Here is a 15,969-nt window from a genome sequence, read left to right as displayed (position 1 = left end):
GGACACCAATGACAATCACTAGAAGTGATTTCTACCCTGCTTTTGCCTGCTCTGTACATCAAGCCCTGTTTGAGTATATTTACACAGAAAAGTGACTTGGAAATAACTTTGTGAGCATCTCCACGACGCAACCACTCTTCCAAAGTAACAGCAAAATCGCAGTTGGCTTACTTTGACATGAGGAAACCTCATTGTATGAGGCATAGCGCCTATTTCGAAACAGAGGCTGTGTAAATGGGAACTAGGGGCTATTTCAAAATATGCCGCAATGCATCCAATGGCTCTATTTTCAAATAGGCTCTGTTGTGTCTGGAGGCTCTATTTCAAAATAGCGTGCAGCTATTTCGAAATGCATTGTGTGCATAGCAGCATTGTTTTGAAATAAACTATCCTGGAAAATCTCTTCCAGAATCCTTGGCTCTGGCATTTGTCATCTAGACCTGGCCTGCTCATGAAATCCATCCACTAGACCAGACTCTCCCTCTGATCACTTGGCAAGCCTGCCTACCTCCCAGCGCCTAGCACATGAGCATAATGAGAACATCCATTCTTTGGGGCAAGGAATTAAAAAGACATTGAGATTTTTCTGGATTCTGTTGACTATTCTGTTTATTTCAAATGCCATGTTCGTGTGCGTGTGCTTTATCCAAACTGGCATAATTACAGTACTCCAGTTGGAAGACGGACAAATATAGACACATTGTTCCCCAAGGACAGTTAGTATTTCTTTACGTTACTGAGCTCTGTAATGAACTGGCATTGTGAATATCAAAAACATAGCATGCGGTGATCATACACACTGCTTTCATGAGTCTCTTTGTAGAAAAAAGCTCCCAAGTGAATGTTCAGTCTGTCAATCTAAGGTGCACACTGAGAGCCTCAGCAATTTGGCCTTCTCTATGAACATCTGCTTTGTCTGTGCTAATATTTGTCAGACACACCCAACGCAATTCCCATTTCCAAAACTGAGACTAGTGAATTGGAACTGAGATATCAGTTCCCTGTATGGTCTCTGAAAGCCTAATATTCATACAGAGGCTAAGTTAAGCTGCAATATATAATGGGTCTCTCTCAGGGCTTGTTTCCACAGCAAGATTAACTTGAGTTCTAGCTCAGCTGTTACCTCTCGTCCAACCAGCCACACACAAAAATCTATAGTTTGAGTGAAGTGGTATTTTAAACTCAAGTTCACTTGCCTGTCAGTGGATAAAGGCTGAAAACTCAAGCGTGAATGACGCACATACTACAATATACTGTGTGGCTGTAGCTGGAGGGTACTGGAATGCTTATAGTGTCTCCAGTGCCTTCCCCAAATTTTCTCAGGGCCTTGGTTTCTTCTACCTGGCCACTTCCTGTTTTCAGACAGGATGTTACGTCTACACTGTTAATCAATCTTTTTGGTGTTCAGACACCGTTAAACCTTGTACACCGTCTCTGTTACACTTGGTCCATGTCTACACTTAGTAAAAACCTGGAAATGGCCATGCTAATGGCCAGATCGAAGAATACTAATGAGGCACTGAAATGCATATTCAGCACCTCATTAGCATGCCAGCAGCCGCAGCACTTTGAAAGTGCTGCGGTTCCCTCCCGCATGGCTTGTCTACCTGGGGGTCCTTTTCGAAAGGACCCCACCAACATCAAAATCCCCTTATTCCTATGAGCTCAGTGCCTTATTAGTATTCTTCGATTTGGCCATTAGCATGGCCATTTCAAAGTTTTTACCAAGTGTAGACGTAGCCTTGTTGACATCAGATGGCATTGGGGAGAGTTTGCAGTTGTCTAGACAGAGATTGACACCCAAGTTCTGGTGGACCTTGCTGTGAGGGCAGCAAAAACAGATTTCAGAACCAGCACCAGAAATCAAAAGTCTTCTAAAGCTTATCTCCATGGAGATAGCTGAGGAAGAACAGCTGGACTGAACCTTGGAGATAAGTGGTCATCTGTGAAAAGCTGGGTTTATGTGACTTGACTTGAATCACGTAAGAACACCGTAGCAAACACAGACATAGACTTGAATGCTGCCCTGGTGAATTAAACTGCCTTAACCTTGAGACAATCCATTTGCTTTCTATTGTCTGTTTTATTCAGTAAACACTTTGAAACTACTGCAACAAATGAGGTAGGCAGCTCTATGGACAACAGTGTCATTTACTACAGAATTCTGTTTCTTCTCCTAAGCAGGTCCATCTTGTACACTGAATGAGGCAAGAGGCCCTCTGGGAAAAACAGTATGCATGTCATTAAGAACTTTATATCATAACACATACACTCCACGGAGGGGTGAATTGAGATTTCTCAGTCTTCCACTCATGTTCCTGGTGTGAATTTCCTTTTATCTTCATTTTGTGCTAAGCCCACTAAGTGATTGTTTGGGAAACATATGAAGCAATGGGCCGATCTGCTGTAGAGCATCCAACGGGGAGGTAGCTTAATAGTAATATAGCTGCCTATGAATTTTCTGCCAGAATGATTTGCCTATGGAAAATGGACTTTCAAAAATTGGCAAAGACCTCCCCTGGAGAATACTGAACTGACTGCTGTCCACAGACAACTGTGGAATAACCTTCTTCTTCCTAATCTCAGGTAGTTGGTGGCTGGTTCACATGCTGATACAGGAGAGTTTATATGCCTCATACCTTTACTTTCTGGTATGTAACTGTGGAGAGGTTTATTATCCATATAAATGTATATTTGTTTCTTTAAATCCTCTTTCTGAATCTCTGAGCCTCAGTGTCTCGTGCAGATGAGTTCCACAAGTTCATTTCATGATGGGTAAGTAGTTCCTTTTATCAGTATTAAATTTGTTGGTTTTCCATTTTATTGAATGTCCCATAATCTATATAGTTCTTGTACTGAGACACAGTAAGCAATAGCTAGGGTGACCATATCTCCCAAGGCCACATAGGGGACGGGATGGGACAGGACGGGATGTGGCCAGCACTCCCCCACGTTCCCCAAGCCTCAGAGAAGCGGCTGGGATGAGGTGGCCGTGGTCTTTCCCCCCAGGTCTTGGGGAAGCAGCAGGGATGGGGCAGCGCCCAGCACTCCCCCACACACACTTCCCCGAGCCTCAGGGAAGGGGAAAGCAGGCTAACCTGCTGGCTCCCTCTGTTGTGGAGAGCACATACTGTGCTCTCAGGCCAGCAGCTGCACCTGCGCAGCAAATACAAGACAATTAGTCCCTTTTATAAAATAAGTTGGGATGCCTTTTTGGCATCACAAATATGAGACCATCCTGCCAAAAATGGGACGGACGGTCACCTTACCAATAATGCATGTTTAACCTTCCATAAATCATTCATTAGCTGTCATTCCCACTTCTCTCCCAAACAAAGGTTCCTGATGTTTTCAGTCTGTCCTCATAGGGTGACTCTCTTTTGCTTGAGCACCTTCCTTTTAACCCTTTTTATCTCCTTTTGGGGCGAGGGCACTGTGTTCATTTCTGGTCACGCCACACTACCATGTATCTCCACTATTACCCTGCACGTGAAAGAGTACTAATAGTAATTACATCCACTCTCTGCCATCCCCAAATGGAGGTCAAGTCCAATGGCAGTAGCAACTAGCAGGAATTAAAGGCTGCCTTGAATTATCAGGTTTTCAAAGCTCCACAGTTAAATGCTTTGGACACATACTTAGAATTCTTTCTGGTTTCCTTCTCTGTTTCAAAACCTTGGCTCTACATAGGAGCAGAACACCCTTCACCTCTTATGCTTTTGGGACTTGATTTTATGTTTTGCCTAATTAGCTACTAAGACAATAATTAAATCAGCCAGAATTTCCCCATGGTACCCTGTCTAATTAACCCAGTACTAAATAACTGACATTAATTTGTCACATCTTTAAAGTTCCTTGAAAACAAGCAATCTCCATGAATGGCAGGAACAACGCTAGAATCTATTTTCAAAACTGAAAGGGACCCAAAGGTCACAGTCCAGGCTCTTTTATGGCATCACAACAGAAGAATGAGCACACATGAAGACTTCACTAGCCTCAGTTAAATGTTATTCCATTTGCAGTACAGTATAGTTCATTAATAGATTACACTAGTTGTGAAAGCTGTGTGCACAAAAATCATACTGGAGTTTTGACGCCCTCTCCAGCAAGAAAGTGGGAAATGTTTCCTCATTTAAAAAAACTGGTGAGGCAGCTACAATGGCATGCAAGTTTCCCACCCAACTTTGCCAGCGAACGTAAATGCTGACCCTTGCCACATGAGAAATTCCAGCCTTTGGTTTCTCTTGATTAGAAGCAGACAAATTACCACATTCTAGAGTTATTTTCTAGTGTGAACAAACATCTCTTTCAGACCAGATGTCTGACCCCGGTTTGTGCTGTGTGTGGACATTTAGGTCCTGATTCCAGAAAGCATCAAAACACATGCTTTAATCCACCATTGTTCAGCTAACCACTCCTGCCCATCCTCAGTTTCAAGGATTTGTTTAAAGCCCACTAAAGTCAGAACTAAGTAGGGGTAGACTGCTGACACCTATACAAATTGAGCACAAAGGGAGTATAAAAAGCTATGACTCTGACTTGGAAGTGTTTACATACCTTTTACCCATTTAAATGATTATACAAGTTAAAAATGCAGCGTTTTCCTCAATTCAGGATGGCAGGATTTGGTCTTGGCAACCTGAGGCAAGATGTGAATCCATACCTCCAGGGATTAAGGCTAATGCATTATCATTCGTCATTTAGACTCAGTTATGACTCATCTTGTCTTATACTTGTTATTCATTATTCTTATTCCACAAATGCCCCAATTTACTAAGGACTGTAAATTGGTCAGTCAAGGGACATCAAGGGACATTTCCTATCCTTACAATCTTAAAAAAAAACAAGCAACGTACAAAACATTGAAGAGATACAGTCAAAAGATGACTAAGCTTTTTATATATGTTGTGGATTACGTACTTTGATGGGAGGGGCTGCTTTCTCTTAAGCAAATGTTCCTGCTCTCAACCAGTCCATTATTAGTTGGATAGCTATCTTGTACAATATCTGTATGTATTTAAGAGGGGCAAAAAAGAGTCACTTTATTTCAAGTGACTTCAAATTATCACCAAAAATAAATGAAATTTCAGGTGTTTGAAGAAAAGATTTTCCACAATGATTAGGGCTGTATAAAGCCCAGAGGTTTCAATTCAGCCAGCTGAGGAGCAGTAAGTCAGTTTGAGTCCAACTGTTTGAGTCCAACAGTTTGAGTCCAGTTGTGTTTCCTGTCTTCACCTCAGTTTTTTGTGGTAATTGAGTTCATATAGGCAGAATCTGGACAAACCCAAGAGGAACCTGGAGCAAACCCAAGTGAAATCCTTCACACTGTTTTGCCCACATATGGCACTCCTACAATATGCACAACAGGCTCCAAGATTCTTCTCTCTTTCAGCACCCTGCCCTCAACAGTCACCAGGCCTGCTCATTTACTTTGAGCGACTTCTGTTGGGAATTAAGAAAATGCCTCCAACTCCTGAATTTTCCCAGAAAGACCAGCTAACCTGCTCACTCCAGCACACACGAAGTGTTCTGTTTCTTTAACTCTGCATTGGGAAATCAGTAGGGGCGAAAGTAACTTCAGATTTCTTACAGGTTCTGTCCTGCTGCAACGCAGGTCCCTGCCAGCTCTTTAAATAGCTCCCTGATGACTTTTACCACAGCTCAGCCAGCTCTGACCAGAACTGTGCGCCAGGGCACACCTGCTTACTTTCACCTCCAGAAGCCAGGCATGCAGTGCCCCAGGGCTACCATTCCAGGATTTTTCCTCGCCCACAATGCAGAGAGTAACAACAGACAGCAACTGCATCTGCACCAGCAAGTTCTTTTGAAAGATTTTTTGACAGAAGGGGGCTCTTTCAAAACAGCCTGTGGAGCATCTACACACAAAAAACATTATTTTGAAAGCAAATCGAAAGAATGTGGCGCTTCTTTCGAAATCACTCTTCCACGCCCATTTCAGGAAGAGCGCCCCCTTTTGAATGCTTCTTTTGAAAGAAAGAGTGTGTAGACAATCCATAGGGTCCTTCTTTCGAAAGAACAGTCTTCATTTTCGATCCCTGGCCCGTTCTTGCGAAAGAGCAGGGGCTCTGTGGACGCTCTCTTTCAAAAGAGCAGATCACTCTTTTCATCTGCTTTTGTGCGTGTGGACGCACTCTTCTGAAAGAAGTTCTTTTGGAAGAGATCTTCTGGAACAGCTTCTTTCAAAAGACGTCTGTAGTGTAATGTAGTGTAGACATAGCTAGCCACAGTACAGCCTCCTTCCGCTCTCACTTCCTGTCTTCTACCATCCGCACCTGTCTCTGATCAGCTGGGCTCCAGCCTCATCAGTGCTCGCCTGTCAGGCCTAACTCTCCTTCAGGAGTGGCTTACTTAACCCTCTCCTGGGCCATATTAACCCTTTCTGGGCTAATGTGGGTGAACCCTTCATCTAGGGTTGCCAGTGTTCTAACCACACAGAACTGTACACCGCTGCCCCTTCTCTGAGGCCATGTCCTGGCTCACCCCTTCTCTGGAGTCCTGGCTGCGCTCACACACCCATCACCATCACCATCACTCTCTCTTCCCCACCCTCACTCACTTGCACTGGGCTAAGACAGGGGCTTTGGGTGGCTCCAGCTCTGGCTCAGTGTGCGGGCTCTAGCGTGGGGCCAGAAACGAGGGGTTCAGGGTGCAGTAGGGGCCTCCAGGCAGGGCCAGGGGGCATATGTGCGGGAGGAGGTACAGGGTCCAGCTGGCTGTGTGAGCTCTGGGGTGGGCTCAGAGATGAGGCCTTTGGGGGCTGGAGGAAGCTCCAGGCTGGGGCAGAGAGGTTCAGACTGTGGGAGTGGTGTCAGGGCGGGAGCAGGAGTTTGGACTACAAAATGGGCTGCAGGGTGCTAGCTTTGGGAGGGAGCTTGGATACGGGAGGGAGCTGAGGGCTGGGATGGGAGTTGGGGGATCCAGAAGGATGGTGCTTACCTCAGACGGCATCAGGTCAGCGCTGCAGCCAGGCTAGAACAGGCTCCCTACGTGTCCTGCATCTGCACAGCTTCCAGAAGCAGCTGTCATGTTCACACAGCCCCAAGCAGAGAGGCCAGGGAGCTCTGAGCATTGCCCAGGCCTGCAGGCACTGCCCTTCAAGCTCCCATTGTCTGTGGTCCATGGCCAGTGGGAGCTGCAGAGTTGGTGCTGAAAGCAGGTGCAGGGGCAGCGCAGGGCTCACCCTTTTGCTTCGAGGCCACCAGACCATGCTGGCTACTTCTGGCAACCTTGTGGACACAGGAGAAGTAAGAAGCCTGCTTTAGCCTCGCTGCTCCACCAAATGGACTTTTAAGAGTGCTGACTGGAGCCTCCAGGACCCTTTTCAGCTTGGCGTTCCAGCCAAAAACCACCTGACAACACAACCAGCATCACTTCCCCCCACCTGCACCTCTTCCGATTCAGATTCTGATGCTGCCACTTCCTGCCAGTTTGCTTTGCTCCATTTCTTCCCCACCTGTTCTGCTCCCTCTCTCCCTTCCCACCTGGTGTTGGTTGAGGGCAGCCAGGAGTCTGCCACCAACCTCCCCACACAAGGAATGGAGGCTGATCCAGCAGAAAATTTCTTCTTTCTCCACACCTTAGATCTGCAGTGCTAGGAAAAGGAGGAGCAAGGAGCCAGAGGGATAACTGCATCAGGAGACCTCCAAGGCCCAAGTAATGGGGGGAAGTTCTGTCCACTCCTTGTGATTAGCAAGGAAGAAGTCTTCAGCATAATAAGCAGCTCTGATTTGTGCCTTCCCCAAGCGCCCCTCCTCCACAGCCAAATACAAGAGATTTCTGTGTTGCCTGGCAGATTTCCCAGACAAGTAGGCTACCTCTACACAAGAGAGTTTTGCTGACAAAACGCCAATTTTGTCAACAAAACTCACGGAACAGCTACACTAAAAATGTGTTCTGTCACCATTAAATTGCAAGAACATGGCACATTTTTTGACAGCATTCTGCCTCTCCCCCACAAGGCAGAAGGCCTTTCTCGATAGAAGCTGTCCACGAAAAAGCCGTGTGGATGTTGCAGGGGGCCCTCTGTTGACAGACAAGGACTCCCAGTCACCAGGCAGCCCTGTCTGCTGTTGCTTCCACTAGGCCTTTCTGTCAAGAGAGCAGCTGGGCAGGTCAACCATTCTCTGTCGATGGAGTGGATCACTTTTTTGATCCTGTCTGCTGTCTGGCCACAATCTGTCGACAGAAGTTTTGTCGGAAGATATCTTCCAACACTAACTTCTGTTAACAGATTGCTCTAGTGTAGACATATCCCTAATGGCCAGAAAACCCATAGCCTGTGGGGAAACCCACAAAGTTGGCAGGGCCAAGATAGCTACCCCTGGTTCCCTTAGTCTAGTAAAGTTCTTTGTGCAGTGTGGTTCTTTACCACTGGCAGAGTGTCAGAAAACACGTTATTTAATCCAGCCTTAAGAAGAAGAAATGAAAACGCCAGTGCTCAGCTCCTCATGTGACTTTAATGAGATAAATCCATGGAACGAAAGGAACACTTGACCAAATTGCAAACCAAGAGGCTCAACACAGACAGCGACGAATGCCGGGTCAGCTCTTTAATTTAGGCAATGAGGGGAGATGCTGAAAACTTTCATAAGATCATGTGCCTTCATCGAGGATGGGGATAAGAATAACTGACATAGTTCCTAAAAAGTGCATTTAATCTTTAAAATTAATGGCAAATACAAACCGCTGTGTTTTGAGCAAAACGTGAAGAGGTCCAGAGAAAATATAGAAAGCAATATAAGGAATATATTACGAACAAGCAGAGCATTAAGAGCAACAAGAAGTCCTGTGGCACCTTATAGACTAACAGATAGTTTGGAGCATAAGCTTTCGTGGGCAAAGACCCACTTCATCAGTTGCATGAGTGCGGGGGGGGGGCACTTCAGAGGAGTATTTAAAGAGCGGGGTCCTAATAAAAGGCAGGGCCAGAGCTGACGAGGTCTATTCAGTCAGGGTGGAAACGGCCCATTATCAGTGCTATACATCAAGGGAGGAGAAAAAACAAGTCAGTTCAGTCGGGTGGGGTGGGGGATGAGGCCCATTGTCAGATTCTAATGTGGAGGCCTGAACGTCCAGAGCAGAGAAGCTGCTTGTGTAAGGGGCCAGCCACTCTCAGTCTCTGTTTAATCCTTGGTTGATGGAGTCAAATGTGCAAATGAATTGCAGCTCAGAGATTTCTCTCTCCATTTTATTTTTGAAATTTTTTTGTTATAGGACTGCTACTTTTAAATCTGTTACTGAGCTTTCAGGGAGCTTGAAGTGTTCTCCTACAGGCTTTTGTTATGTAAGCACAGCATTGTACCACTTTATAGCAGCCCTCAAAACATTTTATAAAAGAGATCATTTATAAACTGGAGAAACAGTGAAGCAGCTTGATCCAGGTCATCCAGCACACCCAGGAATAGCATGCTAAGAGCAAGGCCAGCAGGCAATCCACTAAGCCACCGTATCTCCCCACACCACATTTAACAGTGGTGATTTTAAATAAGGAACTTGCAAAAAAGCCACAGTGAACTCTAGAACCACCAGCACATCTGGCACTGACGTAGATGCTGGTGAAAAAACTATGCAGGTGATAGGAAAGCAATGAGTTCATCTGTGGTGCCAATTCGTGTGATTGGATTGCAAGTCGCACCACAACAAGGAGAAGTCCTGTAGCACCTTATAGACTAACAGAATTTTTGGAGCATAAGCTTTCCGGGGCAAAGACGAAGTGGGGTCTTTGCCCACAAAAGTTTATGCTCCAAAAATTTTGTTAGTCTATAAGGTGCCATAGGACTTCTTGTTGTTTTTGCGAATACAGATTAACATGGCTACCCTCTGATACCAGTCTCACAACAGAAGATATTTTTCTGCATCCTCCTGGAGTCATGTCTCAGCTTTTATGCTTTAAAAAGTGAGTTTTCTGCCCTTGTGAGTGGGCAGAAAAGCTTAAAAACGTGACTACTGCAGGCTGTAACACCAGAAGGCAATATAAAAAACCCTCAAAAGTTACTACTTTTTAAAATCTCATATTTTCAAGGAAGTCTTGTGAATCTGAGGACCTGACTTTGCATACTTGGAGGAAACAAGAAGCAACATAAAAATGGCTTTTAAGAGCAACAGGTTTCCTGGGGGTGTAATGTGACAGTTATAAGCATGGATAACATATGATAGGTGGGCTCTGCCTAATCAGTACATGCAGATGCAAGAACAGTAAGAATATAATCAAAACAAAAAAGCAGTAAAGTAGCACTTTAAAGACTAACAAAATAATTTATTAGGTGATGAGCTTCCGTGGGACAGACCCACTTCTTCAGACCATAGCCACACCAGAACAGACACAATATTTAAGGCACAGAGAACCAAAAATAGTAATCAAGGTTGACAAATCAGAAAAAAAAATTATCAAGGTGAGCACATCAGAGAGTAGAGGGCTGGAGGGGAGTACTTTGGAAAGAGAGGCTGCTGAACTCTCTTTTATATTCAAATTCGACACACTAACACGTGATCTGAACCGGGATGCGAATTTTCTGGGTCATTATAGGGGCTCTTTTGCATAATTGGCTTAATCTAATTCTTGACTGCCCCGCCCCTGCCCCCTACTCTCTGATTTGCTCACCTTGATAATTTATTTTTCTGATTTGTCAGCATTGATTACTATTTATGGTTCTCTATGCTTTAAGTAAGAATATGAGGCACTGCAAAAGCAAAGGAATGAGAGAAATTAGCCCAGTAAGAGTGAGGGAGGTTCCCACAAGCTGGGGCCAAAGAAAACTTTCATGAACAGATTAGCACTGCCACTGTGAGAAAGCCTGCTAGTCTCTCCACACAAGAGATACATTTCCTGGACACTACAGTACAAAGCAAGGATGGCCTGATCGGTACCACACTCTTCCAGAAAGCCACTGATCACTATGCTTACCTACACGCTTCTAGCTTCCATCCTGCACACATAACTAGATCCATTGTTTACAGTCAAGCCCTTAGGTACAATTGCATTTGCTCTGATCCTACTGACAGAGATCAAAAACTACAAGATCTTTACCAATTATTCATAAACCTGAATTACCCACCAGGAGAAATAAAAAAAACAAATCGACAGGGCCAGACGAATACCCAGAGACCAGCTAGTCTAAGATAGGCCCAAAAAAGCCAAGAACAGAACACCACTGGTCATCACCTACTGCCCCCAACTCAAACTACTGCAACAAATTATTAAAGGCTACGTCTACACGTGAAGCCTACATCGAAATAGCTTATTTCGATGTAGCAACATCGAAATAGGCTATTTCGATGAATAACGTCTACACGTCCTCCAGGGCTGGCAACGTCGATGTTCAACTTCGACGTTGCGCCGCACCACATCGAAATAGGTGCTGCGAGGGAACGTCTACACGCCAAAGTAGCACACATCGAAATAAGGGTGCCAGGCACAGCTGCAGACAGGGTCACAGGGCGGACTCAACAGCAAGCCGCTCCCTTAAAGGGCCCCTCCCAGACACAGTTGCACTAAACAACACAAGATCCACAGAGCCGACAACTGGTTGCAGACCCTGTGCCTGCAGCATGGATCCCCAGCTGCCGCAGCAGCAGCCAGAAGCCCTGGGCTAAGGGCTGCTGCCCACGGTGACCATAGAGCCCTGCAGGGGCTGGAGAGAGAGCATCTCTCAACCCCCCAGCTGATGGCTGCCATGGAGGACCCGGCAATTTCGAAGTTGCGGGACACGGATCGTCTACACGGTCCCTACTTCGACGTTGAACACCAAAGTAGGGCGCTATTCCGATCCCCTCATGAGGTTAGGGACTTCGACGTCTCGCCGCCTAACGTTGAAGTTAACTTCGAAATAGCACCCGACGCGTGTAGCCGCGACGGGCGCTATTTTGAAGTTAGTGCCGCTACTTCGAAGTAGCGTGCACGTGTAGACACAGCTAAAGACCTACAACTTATCCTTAATCGGGATGCCACACTCCAGAAGGCCCTAGCTGACAGGCCTGCTCTCTCCTACAGACAACCTCCCAACCTTATGAGGATTCCCACCAACAGCCACAGTATATACCGCAAGAACACCAGTCCTGGAACTTTTCCTTGCAACAAAGCCTGCTGCCAGCTTTGTCCACATACCTTTTCTGGAGATACCATCACTGCACCTAACCAGGTTATTCACTGAATCATGGGCACATTCTCATGTTCCTCAACTAACATCATGTATGCCATCATGTGCCAACAATGCCCAGATGCTTTGTATATTGGACAGACTTCAAACTCTCTCAGACAAAGAGTAAATGGGCACAAAACAGGCGTAAAAACACTCCTGATCCACAAACCTTTTAGCCAGCATTTTAATGGAGTGGGCCATTCTGTAAATGACTTAAGAGTCTGAGTGTTACTGAAGAGGAATTTTCACAACACTCTTGAAAGAGAGGCTGCTGAACTTTCTTTTATATTCAAATTCGACACATTAACACATGGTTTGAACCGGGATGGGAATTTTCTGGGTCACTATAGGAGCTCGTTTGCCTACTTGGCTTAATCTAATTCTTGGCTTCCCCCCCACTTCTGCCCCTCTACTCTCTGATTTGCTCAGCTTGATAATTTTTTTTCTGATTTCTCCACCTTGATTACTGTTTTTGGTTCTCTGTGCCTTAAATATTGAGTCTGTTCTGGTATGGCTATGGTCTGAAGAAGTAGGTCTGTCCCACAAAAGCTCATCACCTAATAAATTATGTTGTTAGTCTTTAAACTGCTACTTGACTGGTTTTTGTTTAGATTAGCACTGGTAATTTCAAGGGCTATGTCTACACTAGAGAGTTTTTTCAACACAACTGGGGGGTTGTTGACAAAAGTCACGGAGCATCTACACACAAAATGCATTTTGTTGACAGAAACTGTTAACAAAAAAATCCATGTAGATGCGCCAGGGGTGGGGGGGGTCCTTTTGTCAACAATCAAAGAATTGATCCGCTTTTATGTGTAGGCGCGATCTGTAGACAGAAGTTTTGTCTGAACATCTCTTCCAATAGTAACTTCTGTAGACAGATGCTTCTAAGGTAGATGTAGCCAAAGTGTACAGCACTGCTGTTACTGTCACAACCAGGATGTGGGTGGTCTTACGTAGTGGTCAGAGCAGGAATTGGCACTCCAACTAGGTCAGATGCTAGAGGAGGTCAGAGTCTGAGGCAGGCCAGCGGTTAGGCAGAGAATCAGACGTCCGGAAGATAGAAATGTTAGAAGCTGGGACTGGATGACAGGGGATGGATCACTGAATAAATTGCCCTGTTCTGCTCTCTTCCTCTAAAGCATCTGGAACCCACCACTGGATACTGAGCTAGGTGGACCATTGGTCTGTCCCACTAGGGCTCCTCTTATGTTCTGATGTGTCTTGATAGCGTCAAGTACACTCATCCCTCACTATACCAGCACAATTGGTTCCTAACTTTTTGCTCGCAGGTGAAAAGTAAGAGGGATGCTAAATTTCCATTAAAATGCAGGTAAAAGACTCTGACTGGTTCCAAGTGCTCGGTGTGGCAGCAGGTGGCGCTGCTTTTGAAAGGGAAGTGAGCCTGGGTTTGTGGGGGGTTAAAGGCTGGAGGCAGTTTGGGGACATGAGTGGGAGGGAGGGTTAAAATGATGGCAGGTTGGGTCCATGGGGGAGGGGCGGGGTTCAGGCTGCTGCAGGTTGGGTCTGTGGAGGTGGTGGGGGGTTAAGACTGCAACGGTTTTGGTCTGTGGGGCTGGTGGGGTTAGGATAAGGTGGTTTAGGTGCGCGGGGCCAGCGGGGGGGTTTAAATTGCTGCGGTTCGGGTGCAAGGGAGACGGCGGGGGGGTTTAAGTTGCTGCGCTTCGGGTGCATGGGGGACGGCGGGGGGGGTTTAAGTTGCTGCAGTTCGGGTGCATGGGGGCAACAGGGGGGTTAGGTTTCGGCAGTTTGGTGTTTGCGGGGCTGGCAGGGGGGTCAGGCTGCAGTGGGTTGGAGCTGCAGGGAGGGGGTAAGACTCGTATTAGCGGGGAGAGCTCACCCATTGAGTGAACTAGGGGAGGTATATGTGTCCGTCCTTTAAGCAAGTACTGGTAAATAAAGTACTTGTTTAACGAGGGATGAGTGTACTTGAAAGAGCACCAGCCTGTTAATAAGCAGTGAATACCTAGACAAGGTGCCTTTTACAGCAGTGCAGTCAGGGGCAGATGTGGGTAGTTTGTCCTTTTCTCATTTGGAGCACATGGAGTTTAATTTAGGTTCATTTACTCACTGTTTATTTAAATCACTGTACCGCTGGCCCTTCAGGGTACATCTACACAGCACAGCTCCTGGCCCTGAGCCTCCAAGTCTGGCCCCACAGACTCAGGCTTTCAAGAATCACACCAGGGCGAGATCCAGCTTTCCCCCGCTCTGCAGCCCGGGGCAGCTGCACAGGGCTGGAGCTGCATCCCCAGCATGGGCCAGATCCAGCAGCACCAGTTGCAGAAGGTAGGAGAGCAACCCAGCGGCAGGGAGGTGGTGGCTTGGGAGCTACGGCAGGGAACCTCCCCTGGTTCGGCAAATTCTCTTGTCTGGGACCAGTCAGGTCCCAAACATGCCAGACCAGGGAGGTGGCACCCGTACCACACTAAGGGTAGCTGTGAGACATTGCTGCTCACATTGGAACTCGGGCTCTGAAACCAAGAGATGGAGGCCAGTTTCAGAGCTCACAACCCAGCCCAATCCACAAGATCTACACAGCTGGTGTCGGCACAAGCCTTGCTAGCCCGACTCTGTTGACATGGGTTCAGAGACTCACTTGCACAGCTGTGTAGACACATGCCCTTAGATGCCAGACTTGAGTCATGCACTGAAAGATATATACCAGTTGCTATCACATTTAGCAGTTCTATACCACTGTACCACTCTCCAAAGGCTCAGGGTGATATAGAAGCACGTGGGGTTGGCATTTTGAGAAGCCTGCCAGCTCCAGTTGGGTAAATACAAGATTATTTCAGTCCATTGGCTATGTCAGAAAATCAAAGACAAATTTAATTTCTGAACCAACCGAAACCTCAACTTTTCAAAATATGGGGCAAATTTTGAAGTTGAAAACACTGTTTCAGTTCAAATTCAATATCTTATTCACCCTAAAACTATTTTATTCTGAGCATTTTTAAATGCTCTTGGAATGTTTTAATTACAAGTAAAGAATATGCTTAAATAAAATGTCATTTCAAACTAAAAGTCAAAATGTTTCAATTTGAAAATGTCTCCATAAACTATTCTGATTTTTTCATAATTTTTCTTCCTTTTTCTTGTAAATAAACACCACTGAAATTGACACAACTTCATGAAATGCTTATGTGTGGCTGATTCTGCAGGTTTTATCCAAAAAGTTTTGGTCAAAAAGTTTCTCCTTACTGTAGCACCAGCCTCCCGATAGCAAATAGAACTGACTGAAATGGCCACTAGTCCTAACCCATAAGCGCAAATGGTATGTGCATGTATTAGACATCACTCAGTTACTTAGTAGAGTATCATGGTTCACCCAGGACAGGTACACAATGAAAAATCTGTGAAACTATGAAAAACCCAAATAGGCTGATCTCACAATGAAACTCCAAACCACACAAAGTATGTGAGTTTTAAAGTTTCATTATAAATAGTTCATACTGCTATAATATCGCCAATATATAAATACTTTATAACTATAAAATATCCATCCATTTTTATGTTTAGTACACTGGTTTTCAACTATATACTGACCCTCGGGGTCCACAGACTCCATCTAAGATTTCCAGAGCGGTCCACAACTCCATTGGAAATGTTAAGGGTCTGCAAGTGAAAAAAATGATTGAAAACCACTGATTTAGTGCTGAATATGGCATAATCTGGAATATGACTGATTCGTTTCACCACTAGGTGACACTCAAACTCCATAAATGCCAAATAGATGAACTAAAACAATAACAAAAAAGCAGTCCAGTAGCACTTTAAAGACAAACAA

Source organism: Carettochelys insculpta, chromosome 3 (genome assembly GCF_033958435.1).
Source record: "Carettochelys insculpta isolate YL-2023 chromosome 3, ASM3395843v1, whole genome shotgun sequence".
NCBI classification, from domain to species: Eukaryota; Metazoa; Chordata; order Testudines; family Carettochelyidae; genus Carettochelys; species Carettochelys insculpta.
This window is presented reverse-complemented; position numbering follows the sequence as displayed.